At 29.6% G+C, this 13,284-nt stretch overlaps 1 pseudogene; it reads left to right on the top strand.

The window, feature by feature from the left end:
* The first annotated feature begins 621 nt into the window (after positions 1–621).
* LOC112019669 (chaperonin 60 subunit alpha 2, chloroplastic-like) overlaps positions 622–13,284 on the top strand; it is a 22,689-nt pseudogene continuing 10,026 nt past the window's right edge.

Below are 13,284 nucleotides of genomic sequence, written 5' to 3'. Positions count from 1 at the left end.
TCTAACCCAAACCCCCATAAGCAATTTTGGAGAGGCCTTTGGAAGCTACAAGTTCCAAATAAGGTGAAGGTATTTGCTTGGAGAGCCTGTAACAGAGCATTGCTCACAAAGGACAATCTTACCAGGCGACACATTGTTGATGTGAATCTATGCCAGGTTTGCAAGGCAGTGGCTGAAGATCCACTGCACATGGTGCTGGACTGCCTCGAGGTAGAATAGGTGTGGAGGGAGCATGGTTGGTTCAGCCAAGCCATCTCCTCCCCATCGATTGATTTTACTGACCTCCTCTCTAGATTTTTGTAGGTAACAAAGGATAACAGAGCTGAACTTTTCATATGCATGGCGTGGAGTCTTTGGTAGCAGCGAAACAAACTGAGGATTGGACTCCCATCTCCTCCGTTGAACCTGGTTGGCCCTTAAGCTGCAAAGTTTCTGCAAGACTACCTCGACGCACAATATGTCTAGGCTTCAAACGACTCCACGACTACTTCCACGCAATCATGGTGCCCTACGAGCTCCCATCCTTTCAAAGCAAATTTTGATGGCGCAGTATTCAACAACTCCAACACGGGTGGTATAGGCGTTATCATCTGAGACAGAAACGGAGAGGTGATCGCAGCCATGTCAGAACGCATCCCTCTCCCTTCCACAGTGCTGGAGGTCGAAGCAATGGCGTGCAGAAGAGTGGTGAAATTCGCTTACGAAGTTGGCATCCAAGACGTCACTTTTGAAGGAGACTCGCTGACAGTGATCCAAGCTCTAAACCATGGTGGTGCAAGCGAGGCCCCATACGGTAACCTTATTGAGGACATTACAGTGTGTGCCTCTAGTCTTTTCACAATTGAATTTAAGCATGTTAAAAGGTCTTGTAATAGGGTAGCAGATGCTCTAGCCAAAAAAGCCAAATATGGTGATGTGTTTTAGGCATGGATGGAAGACTTACCACCTGACATCGCCCCACTGGCTATTCTTGATGTTCAATAATACTTTGTATTTGGTTTCTATTTTCTAATAATTGCCCAGACGTTTAGTCTGGTTTCTCCAAAAAAAAAAAAAAAAAAGGTTTGAGCTCATTTTAAAAAATATATATTTATATGTGTTGACACATTATTTTGGTTTTGGAATAGTTATATTGACACAACAAATTGTCACCATATTTTCATAATTATTGATTTGTTAGTTCTTGATAGGTCAAAATAAAATAAAATAATCAAATTTTATTGTGAAAAAATTGTGATATTTTGTTGTGTCACAATATTGCACAATTATTGAGGTCTCAATTCCTTATAAGTTAAAATAAAACAATAGAATATTAGACCAAAACCGATGTAGGATAGAATCTATAGTTTAATTTTTGTAATTATTTAAATTTGATATTTTTATGTAAAAAAATGTTATTTTAAGTCTAGGTGATTTATTTTCTTGTTTTTAGGTGTTTTTAATGTTTTTTTAGATCAAATTTGGTTCCCATTATGGTTATGTATTAATTAAGAATTATTTTAAAATAAATTTTCTTGTAAATAGGTCACTAAGTCTATAAATGTTTTTAAGTATTATTGATATTAATAAAAATTCATACTTTTGTCTATTCTCTCTCTGGTGGATTTCAAAACCCTTTCTTCTTGTGAATTCAAAGACCCTTGTAGATTCAAGGAACCCTCATCGATTCAAGGTTATTTTCAAAAGCAAACGTGTTTTTTTCCCCCCCTAGAAGTAGACATGTTCTGCTTCTCAACACTTCCGTATCTTGCATCAATTTGTATCAGAGCCTTGACTTATCATGGTTCAATGGCTAACGAATGTGACAGTAACAATTCCAATGACAAAACTTAGCAAGTATTACATGACGTACAACTAGCACTCACAAATATCTTTGTTAGGATGACATCAATGAAGCATGGAAACAATAGGGATAACTATTGTGGAGACATAACTCACGAGCAACTTATTGGTAAGAAAATTTTATATAGGCCTTATAGAAGAATTACAAGTTATAATGGTTATTTTTATAAAGTAGATTTTCTTGATTGGTTACTTGATCTATAGGATTTATTTGACTATGAGAATATTTGTGATGAGAGAAAAGTTAAACTCACTTTGTATAAACTTAGAGAGTATGCCTTACCCTTGTGAGAATGAATACAGACTGATATAATCCGACAATGTAAAGAGAAAATTTGTGGCCAAGGATGAAAAAGATGCTTACTATCAAATATTCTCCTTAGGATTGTGATGAACTTTTGTCGTATACAAAATAAGATTATTATTAGCCAAAAAGTTCACTCTTGAATTATTTTGAAGAACCATATATTCCACCATTAAGAGAAGAACTGTATGTTGAACAACATATTTTTCATGAAGAAAATATAGAAATTTCTGAGGAAATTAATGAAGACATTGTTATAGAAGAAGAATCTAAAATTAATATTGCGTAGGAGATTAATGAAGACCCTTTAGAGAAAGATCTTGAAGTGGAGATGATAGAGATAATTGAAGAAGAAATTGAAGATGAAAGTTTCAAGGATCTCAATAAATCAAATCATATGATTGTCAATCTCAAGATCCTTTTATTTTGATGATAAGTGATACACCGAAGTTTATTGATTTTATTGGGGTTGATAGATTTGATTCAATTGTTAGTTCTTATTTGGTAAATCTCTACAATTACATGAAGACCAAAGAAAAAGAAATTCAAGTTGATTTGTTTATCCCATTAATGAGTTGCAAGTATAGAAAGAAGATCAAGGGACTCAAGCATTCAAAGTATTTGTTTATTTGGAGCGGAACATTTTAGGTTTGAAAGATAGACTCAAGGATGAGTTTGTTTCAAGTGAAGGGGTCTGATGTATGACAGAATCTACAATTTAAATTTTGTAATTATTTAATTTTGATATTTTTATGTAAAAAATAGTCACTTTAGGTTTAGGTGATTTATTTCCTTGTTTTTAGGTCAAATTTGGTTCCCGTTATGGTTAGGTATTAATTAGGAGTTATTTTAGAATATATTTTCTTGGTTGTCAAGTTTTACAGAGCCCGTAAATAGGCCTTTAAGGCTATAAAAATTTTCAGTATTATTAATATTAATTAAAATTCAAACTTTTGTCTATTGTCTCTCTGGTGGATTCCAGAACACTTTCTCCTTGTGGATTTAAGGAACTTTCGTGAATTTGAGATTATTTCCAAAATAAAACGTGTCTTGTTTCTTGTTTTCTAGAAAAAGACGTGTTCTATTTCTTGACGCTTTTACATTCCACATCAAAAACCTACCACAACTGAAAATAAATGTATTGTGAAAATGTTGGGTAATTTTGTATATGTCACAATATTTTCATAACTATTGAGGTGTAAGTTGCTCATTAGTCAAAATAAATATAAAATAAAATATTTCCAGCATACTTCGCATCGCATTGTTTTTTTGAATCTTTCCTTTGACCAGGGCCCACACATTACAAGCAAAAGGGCAATCCTACAGAATATGGCAAACAATTTCTCTTTGTTGGCAACACATAGCACAGAGAGGCTCGACTTGCTCCTTCTTCTGGTGTAGGTTGTCCCAAGTTGGCAAGATATTTGAGAATACCCTCCACAAAAAGCTCCTTACCTTTGGAGGAATGTTGAGCGACCACAATGCCTTCCAAACCTTATTAGTGGCAGCAAGTTTAGTTTAGGGTGGTCACATGACCACTTTGACTTGAATTTTTTATTTTATTTTATTTTAATATACCTTAAAAAAATTGAATTTTAAATAAATATGGGTTTTGACCACCCTAGAAAAATAAAAAGTTTGACCACCCTAAAAAAATTTGAACACCTTAAACAACAATTTAGCCCATTAAAAATGAAATTCAACTTCTCCAAAATTTTGGTCGGTTGAATGTTGAACTAAAAAATTGAGAGAAATGCTATGTTCATAACATTTTTGCAAAACTTTCGCAATAAATCCTAAGTAGCAAGTTGTTACTAGTGGACAAAAAAATAATTTCGGTTGTATTTTCAAACTAGAATTAGTAAAAACTTACCACCTAAACTTTGTTTTGTAAGTGTTGCAAAAATGTTGTGGATGCAGCACTTTCAAAAATTTTCCAAACAAACAAATTAGCCTAAAAGCCCAAATCAAACTTTTAAATTGTGTTTTCAAAAGTTATATTTTAAAAACACTATTTTTTAAAAAATGCACACTTTTCAAATAGCTAGTTTGTTAGTGTTTGCTTTAGTATTTTGCCAAATTTGTTGGATTTATGTGATACATTTTTTCAAAAAGGTAATGCATTTTGTTTATATTGTTACTTATTTAGGCAAAATCTTGGTAATTGAAAGGGAGATCAGTAGTTTAATGATTGCTTAATTGTGTATATTGATAAAAGATGTAGTCGATAACATTAATAGTGAAGCTATCATATCATACAACAATTTCAAAATATAAAAACTTGTAAAGGAGATTTTAAAACTTTATGTATTTGCACTTTTTTTTTTTGGTGATGTTAATATATTCAAGTTCTATTTTTGTTATTATTTCTTTTTTTTAATGAGCACCCTGAAAAAAATTTCAGGAGCCACCACTAAAACCCTCCCAACCGCACCTGCCCTAGAGTAGTCACAAGTTAAGGGCGAAGCAATCTCTACGCCACATTTATTTCTATATATTAAAAGGTTCAGAAATTTAGTTATGGCTTCAAAAAAATGTCAAAAATACCTCTAATTTAATTTGGTAATCATTATTCCTAAAAAATGAAAAATAGGATTAAAATTGCAATTCAACAAAATTCAAAATTCAAAATTCAAAATTCAAAAAAAAAAAAAAAAAAAAAAAAAAAAAAAACCTAAGAAACTTTTTTCCTAAAAATTAGCACGTACTCTCTATTTAAATATATTTCACACACGTTTGATATATTTTTTCCTAAAAACTAGCACACACTAAACCCAATGGTTTACTCCTTTTCAAATCTTAAATTTTAGCTTATTAAAATTCTCTTCCTATGTAACCTCACTAACAATATACAAATTCAAATTGAAAAATTATATTAAACTAAAAAAAAAAGGAGTCTTATCGCACTTACGGAGCACGTGTGATGAGGATAGTATATATAATTCTGTTAGCCATGAATAAACATATTTGAATGCACTGGCAGCTCCACGTTACAACCGGGGTGGTCATAGGACCCCTCTAACTTGAAAAAAAAAATCATTATTATATATAAAATTTAAAAATTTTATGATTTTTTACCCTTAAAAAAAATGTATGACCATCCTAAATTTTTTTAAGCCCAATATAATTAAACTTTGGACAATGTTAAGCAACAAATTAACTTGGTTGTAGACTAAGGCTACAACTCTACTTAATATTTTTTTATTGGATATGAATTTTGATAAATCCAGAATTAGATTGTATATTTTTTCTTATATCCTCCATGCTTGTAAAAATTCAAAAAGATCAAAGATCAATAGCTTATGTCATCAATCAAATGTTTAAATTTTGAGTTTTTGTAGTCTAAAATTATACGTAAAAAATAAGTTTATAGATCAAATAATAAATAACATCCGATTGACATGAAATTTGACATGTGTTTTAAGAACATAAAGAACATACAATTCAATGGTTAGATTTTCAAAATATGTAGTCATGTTAATTTGTTTAGTGAAAGTTGTAGTTTTAGGTTATAACTAAGTTTGTAGTCAAATTTTGTCCTCAAACTTTGTTCCTATTAACAATATATTGAGCCCTTACAAACAAAAAGAAAAATCCAAGAAAAATTTTATTTAACAAAATTTTAAAAAAGATGTAGCATGCAGTATTGATAATGAGATTATCATGTAACGATTTTAAAATAAAAAATTTCGTAGAAGGAAATTGTAAGACTTTAGGTGAGTTTGGATCCACGTTTGGAAACCCATGTCTCACGTTTCACGTTTTGTCCTTTTTCTTTTTTTTTCTTTTTTTTTTTTGTAGCTGCACTTGTTGACTTTTTGTCCATAAACAATGCATTTGTGCACTGTTCACGGACCCACAAATTTCACTTTTTATCAATTTTTTCATTAAAAATAGGTCCCACGACACTATTCACACATTTAAAAATTATTTTGCTACAGTGTTTTTAGTTTTAACAAAATAAGTTCTATCCAAACACACACTTTATGTATTTTTTTTCTTTTATTTTTGGTTGTTGTCAAAATATGAATTTATCTTTTTATTAGATTTTGTTCAGTTTAAGTTTCTTCATGACCATCTTGAGAAAATTTCTAGAGCCACCATTGGTTGAATGTTAGGTATTTTGACAATAAAAGACTCTAAGAGTCAATTGACTTCATAAGTAAAGTACAATTGATTTGAACTCACTCTTTCTTATTTATTGAAAAATTTACCATGGATTGTTTCTTTGGTAAATAATCTGCCATGTATTATTGACAAATGAACCTTGCGATGAAAGTAATGACAAAATAATTAAGTATTAATAATGAATTTTACATTGTCAATTACCGTGTCTAATTCATCACTAAAAGTAAGTGTAAAAGAAAAAATTAGAGTACATAGTAATGAATTTCATATATATATATATATATATATATGTATGTATAGTAAAAATTAAAATATACTCGGACAAAAAGATCCTATGAAGCTTCACTATTCCTTAAGATTGGCTTTGGGCCCCTCTCTCTATAAGAACAATACATTTCAAAACATGAAGTTGGAGAGAATAGAGAAGGGATTTCATAATTGGCCGGGTTTTGAATAAGACGATTTTTTTAATTAAAATTTTTTTTCTATTCTTGACCGAATCTATAGCCTTCAGTCATGGGCAGCTCCACTTGAAGCCCAGGGGTTCAAATGAACCCCTTGAATTGGCAAAAAAAATAAAAAAATAAAAAAATAAAAAAATATATTTTTTATATATATATATATTTTTTTTTTTTACCCTTTAAAATAAAATTTTGAACACCGTGAACTTAATTTTTTTTTAAACTCAATTGAAATAAACTTGAATATGATACTCTTAACAATATCTTGGTCTTTTTAAACACACATACAAACCCAATAACAAACCAATTTGATCAAAATCCGGAAAAAAATAAAAATAAAATAAAAAGTCCAACAACAAAAGTATAATTTTTTTAAATCTTAAAGCTTAGAAAAAAATCATGTTAGATCTTAAAAAATTTGAAATAAATTAATCAATCAAATAAGAGATCAGTGGATGAATAATTGCTTGGCTATGTATATTGAAAGAGATGTAGATCATAAGGATTGATAATAAAGATATCATGTAACGATTTTTAAATATGAAACCTTATGTATTTGAGTTTGTGTTTTTTTTTTTTTTTTTTTTTGGTGTGATGTCAATATATTCAAGTTCTCTTTTATTTTAGATTTTGTATGATTTATGTTTCTTATTGACTCCTTAGAAAATAATCCTGGAGTTGCTACTGCCTTCATTAGCATATTCATTTTTTGTGGATTCCCTAATCAGAATAAAAATTACCAATGAACCATGGACAAATGGCGAGTGTTTGATCAAATTGATCGAGTCATGTAAGAACAAAGTTCAAGCATAACAGTCGAATTAGCAAAAGCAACGTCTCCTTGCATAATATGGATTCTAAATATTCATGATCTAGATGTGTATAAGTCAAATTACTTCATTAAAAAGGTTCCGCAAAATCATTATATTCCATTATGACAAATCTTTTTTTTTTTTATCATTTAAATCACTTAATTTTTTTTATTGGATGCAGATTTTGACAAATCTATTGTTGGATTCCATTATCTTTATATATTCTTCATACTTGCAAAATTTCAAAATAATCAAATATCAATAACTATATCATCAATCAAATATTTCAGTTCAAGTTTTTATAATTTAAAATTATACATCAAATATGGGAAGCATTAGGAGAATTATAAACTGAAGAGGAGCCTTACCCATTGTTGTGAGTCTAAGTGGGTTATGTATATACATATGAGAAAGGTCGGCTTAGAACTAATCGTGTGATTACAAATAAATGTTTGATTCCTCTATAAATGGGTAATTGCAAGCCCATGTTGATTTCTTTCTGTTTGGATGAATAGCTTACATTTTATATTTCTCTTGCCTGGCCTTGTGTTGTTAAGGAATTGGTGTGGGCTTAGGCTCAACTTTTAGCCTATTATATGATTTGGTTAGTGCCGCTTCCGTTTATATATATATATATATTTTTTTTTTTTATATCTTTTATTCCTTTTGATTTTAATCATTCTGAAGCATATTCGTCCAATTTTAAACATATATATGTATATATTCATCACAAAAACGAACTACATGCTAGAGAGAAGAAAGTTAATTTATACATAACGAAACCCACTCATAGATGATATCCACAAATCCATCACAGGTTTATTTCAATAAAATATAAATGGCTAAACACAAAAACCAAATCTCAATTGATACCCATGTTCTTAAAAAAAAGAAGAAGAAAAAAAAGTGATACCCAGGTTATAGATCCATGGATGTGTTCATTTAATCATGACAATTAACATACTAACATAGGCTTGAAAATAATCCTAGCTTTATTATGCATGTCTATGAATACTCATAATCACACATGCATGGTATTCATTAATATAGCAACTTGAAGCATAAGAACTATGAAATGAAAAGGGATTAAGAAATTATTCTTTAGGGGAAGCTTGGATTTGACGAAGGATTATTTTATTTGAAAAGTTTCTAGAATGATTGGGAGAGTATTTGGGTATTTTAATGGTGTTGTGTTTCATATTTTTTAGTAGAAGCGGTTATGAATTTATAAAAAAACTAGCAAGTTATTCATGCGATACACGGATAATATATTGTAATGTTTTATATAAGATTGTTTTAGAGAATGTTGTACATGTATTATAGCGTAATTGTTATAGAATTTTACTAGTAATGAGTTGATCATAAAAAGTAACAATTATAAATTACACACACATATCCATTATAATTATACAACTGAAGTAATGAAAAAAAAAAAAAAAAAAACTTTTGGAGGAATATTGTAAAATAGAAGTTGATATATAATGTATATTTTTCTTTCTCCTTAATTCTAAAACAAAATACATATTCCAAACACTCATAGTCAATTACATTATTTATAAAACCCACAAATCTACAACATCCAACGTTAGCATTAAAATCGTAATTCCTGTTGTCACTCAATATAAAATGCAAGCCTCCTTCCTTAGTTGTAGCCGCGAAAGAGTCACGTGTAATTCCTGGATTTCGTGAGTGTCTCGCGAGATGCTTACCCGCGAAAGAGTCACGTGTAAAGCACATGACTGGAAAATAAAGAGTCATGTCAGGCTGGAGGTTTTCGTGAGTGTCTCACGGATAAGGCCAACTCGCGAAGGACTCGCGGAATTTTCTGTTTGGCAAAAAGTTGTGTTTTGCTTTACCAAGTCTTTATCTACACTATAGATACCCTCATTACCCACAAATTGTAAAAAATACTTTTTAGAGAGAAAACTTTAGAAAATACACTTGAGAGTTAGAGACTATTATACCCACAATTATCTACACATTTCCTTGTGGTTTTCCTTAACTTCTACCTCTCAATCTCTACATCCTTGAGAGGTTACTAGTCTAAACACTTACCACACCCCCCTGAGTGTAAAGTGAGATTTTGGTGCTATTGGGAAGCATTAGAAGGAGTCATTCTTTGGTGGATGCAACTGGGCTGAATTGCAGGATTCGGAAAGTTAGAAAAGACAAGGCTCCGAGAAGTCAGTTGGTAGCAGGAGCTTGGAGGGCTTAAGTACATAGGGTAGATTAGGCTTGGAGGGTCTTTTGTTATTCATGTACTCCAACTTCATTCTCTAGTGAATCGATTTCGACTTGAAGGGTCGCGGAGAGGTTTTTCGTCGAGTTCTTCAGTTTCCTCTTTGAAGGGTCTAAACAAACTCTTGTGTTTTTGCACAAATCCGAGCTTTCAACATTATACATACTTTTTGAAGGTACCGACTTTGTGTTTTGTTCTATGATCAAAAAGTGGTTCAATTGAGAAGTAAGGTAGTTCAAATGTGAAATTTATAATGTTGATTTTTTTGTCATCCTTGGAGTAGGCATTTTCCAACAATCTAGGGAACATCAACGAAAGCTTTTTTTTTTCTTTTATGGCGTAGAGAAACATGCCTAATTTACTTAGTACCAAATTTTTGGATCACCCATGAGTAATTTGTGACAACTTTATGTACAAAGTGGGCACCTCAAACTTATTTGAACCATTCTTTATGAGTTTCACATGATTCTTTCCACTAATATGAACTTTTTTTTTTTTGGCCTTCTGACCCTTGTTTTGCTCAAATGAAGAGTCGTTAGAAAGCTTATGATGCTCATTTACTAGCTCCTCATATCATATCACCCCATTTTGATCCCCATGATATTTTGAAAATTTCCAATAATTAACATTTTAAAAAAAATATATATTTTGTAACTATATCCAAGCTAACTTCATTAAAGAATTAAAATTGCAACCCAATATCAAATTAGCATAAACACATAATAGAGAAAAAAAAAATGAAGCATACATTTTATTATTGGCTACCAATAATGCTTTTATAGTAACCAAAACAAATGTATAAACTTGTGTTCTGAAGAAAGTTATATATCTTATTATTCTTTATTGTTTGCTCTTTTTAATTATCAATAATTTGGAAGAATATGCAACTCTACCACAAAAGATTAGTGTGTGTGTGCGTGTGTATGTGTGTGTTTTATTACAATTTAAATGAAGTATATATTACTAAAATTGATCTTTTTCTTAAGAAGTATAGTGAATATAGTCTTAATGAATTAATTTTTCAAAATGAAAAAAAATATATATATAACAAGTATATATTAATTACGTAAATAGAAATAAAATATTTTTGATAATTTTATGATATTAAATACTTGACTTCTTAAATTAATTATTTTAGTAAAACAAAATTGCAAACTTTATTTCACTATTACAACCACCTTAGGTAGAAAAATAAATAAGTCTATTTTTTAAGAATTATCAACCTATAATATTCACCACCGGGCCTCCTGGCCCAAGTGGTACCTGGTCTTTTGGTGACCTTCCAACTCAGGGGTTCAATCCCCTGCATAAACACTTACCTAGCAAAAAAAAAAAAAAAAAAATCAACCAATAATATTCCAATAAAGCAAAAATAAATGTATAAATATATGTTTAAGTGCATTCATTCATCACTCTTAGAAAATATTATGCACAACTTCCAGGGAGGTTTGGGTAGCTCTAAACGCATATTTACTTTGCAATCTAAGACTCGAACAATGGAATTTCATTATTAACTTCCACCTTGAAAAAAGTAGCTAATCTATTGCCGATTATTTCACAAGCTCACCAATCTTGCGGACACATTGGTTACTATTGATCAGCCACTTAATGAACTCATCTCTTTTCTCTTGGCCAGCTTTGGATCAAACCATGACTCTTACATCCCTTCAATCACTACCATAATTGATTCTCTCCCATCTAAGGATTTGTATGACCATCTTTTAGCTTATGACTTTTGTCTTTAGCAAACTTAAATTTCAGCTGATCTTTCTCTTCTAAGTACCAAAGGAATCTCTTTTCATGGTATTTATGGTGGTCACAATCAAAATTTATAGTTTACAACTTAACCATGGGAAAAACCCCTTGAGTTGTCAATATATAGCTATCAAATACTTTCGTCTTTTTTGTGTAGTACCATGATAGTCGCAATCGTATTCAACGTCCCTCATATGGAGACTATTCCTATAATTGTCAATACATATGACTAGCTAATAAAAGAAAACAATTTCAGTAGGTTATCACCACCATCTCAACTTGGACAGCAAATTAGGATTTTGTTATCACCTTGTTTTAATCGCCTTAATTTTTTTAAGTAAACATTTTTTTTTTCTTTATTTGACAATTAAAATTGCAAACCTTTATAAACACATAATATAAGGGGGGAAAAAGTGTACAGTTTTATAATTACCCACCAATAATATTTTTAGTGTAGCCAAAACAAATTCAAAAACTTGTGTTTTGAAGACAAATATTTATCTTATTATATTTTATATCAATTTTTACTTGCTCCTTTTAAGTATTATTACTTTAGAATCACAAAGCAACTTTAGAACAACAAATTAATTTGTGTTTGTCTTCTTTGGGGTTAAAAAAAAAAAAAAAAAAAAAAATTTAAGATGAAGTATTTACAAATAAAATTGACCTTCTCCTTCTTAATAAGTGCAGTGAATTAGGTAGAAATGAATTAATTTTGAAAAGAATATTAAAAAAGAATATACATTAATTAATTTGTAATCATATTTTACATACTTTGTGATGTTTAAATTTTGATTTTTCATAAGTCTGTTTAAGTTAACTTTATTAGTACGTCAAAAAACCTTTATTTCACTATTACAACCATATTATGTAGAAAATAAATAAGTTTATGTTTTTTGGAATCGGCTAGTAATAATTATTTAATATATCATAAACACATGTTTATACATAATGTTAAGAGAAGTGTTACGTTTACAACATTTTTACAACACATTCACAAAAAATTTTAGGTGGTAGGTTATTATTCGTTTTAATTTGAAACTTATTACTGAAATTACTTTTTTATCCACCAATAATTAACAGCAAATAACAATATACCACTTAAAATTTGTTGTAAAAATATTGTAGACATAACATTTCTCAATTGTTAAAGGAGAAAAAAAAAGGTTAACACAAAGTAATACAAAGCAATAATATAGAACACAAAAACATTTTAAGAAACAAACACATGAGAGGAAAAAAATAATCTCCACTTAATTAACAGATTGTTATTCAACACAAAAGATAATTAATGTAGTTAACTTATTGAGACATTAACATTTTTAAGAGATTAGAAAACTTAAATTAGGAATTGCTAAATAGAGATTTTTCAATTTTTTTTTCTTCCCTTTTTAATTTATTAGATTTGTTTAATTATAAACATAAATTATGGTTATTACTGTATTATATAAATATTGTAATAACCTAAAGTCAACTATGTAATTAAACAAAGTATTAATAGGTAAATGCATTTTTTCAGTGTTAAATATTTATAATACACTTAAACAAAATATTAATAAGTACACTAATTCTTTATGTAAAATTATTTTATGATTATTTTTAAGTTTATATAAATATATATATATATATATTGAATTATTACATATTCTTACTCAAATTAATTTTCTAGCAACATTGAAATAATGCAATAAAAGATAAAAGAAAATCTTAATAGCATGCGCATTTATATTAAAAATTGTACTG

Source organism: Quercus suber, unplaced genomic scaffold, assembly GCF_002906115.3.
Source record: "Quercus suber isolate HL8 unplaced genomic scaffold, Cork oak 2.0 scaffold_700, whole genome shotgun sequence".
Classification (NCBI taxonomy): Eukaryota; Viridiplantae; Streptophyta; class Magnoliopsida; order Fagales; family Fagaceae; genus Quercus; species Quercus suber.
Note: the sequence above shows the minus strand (reverse complement) of the source record. Positions and strands in the feature narration are given on the sequence as shown.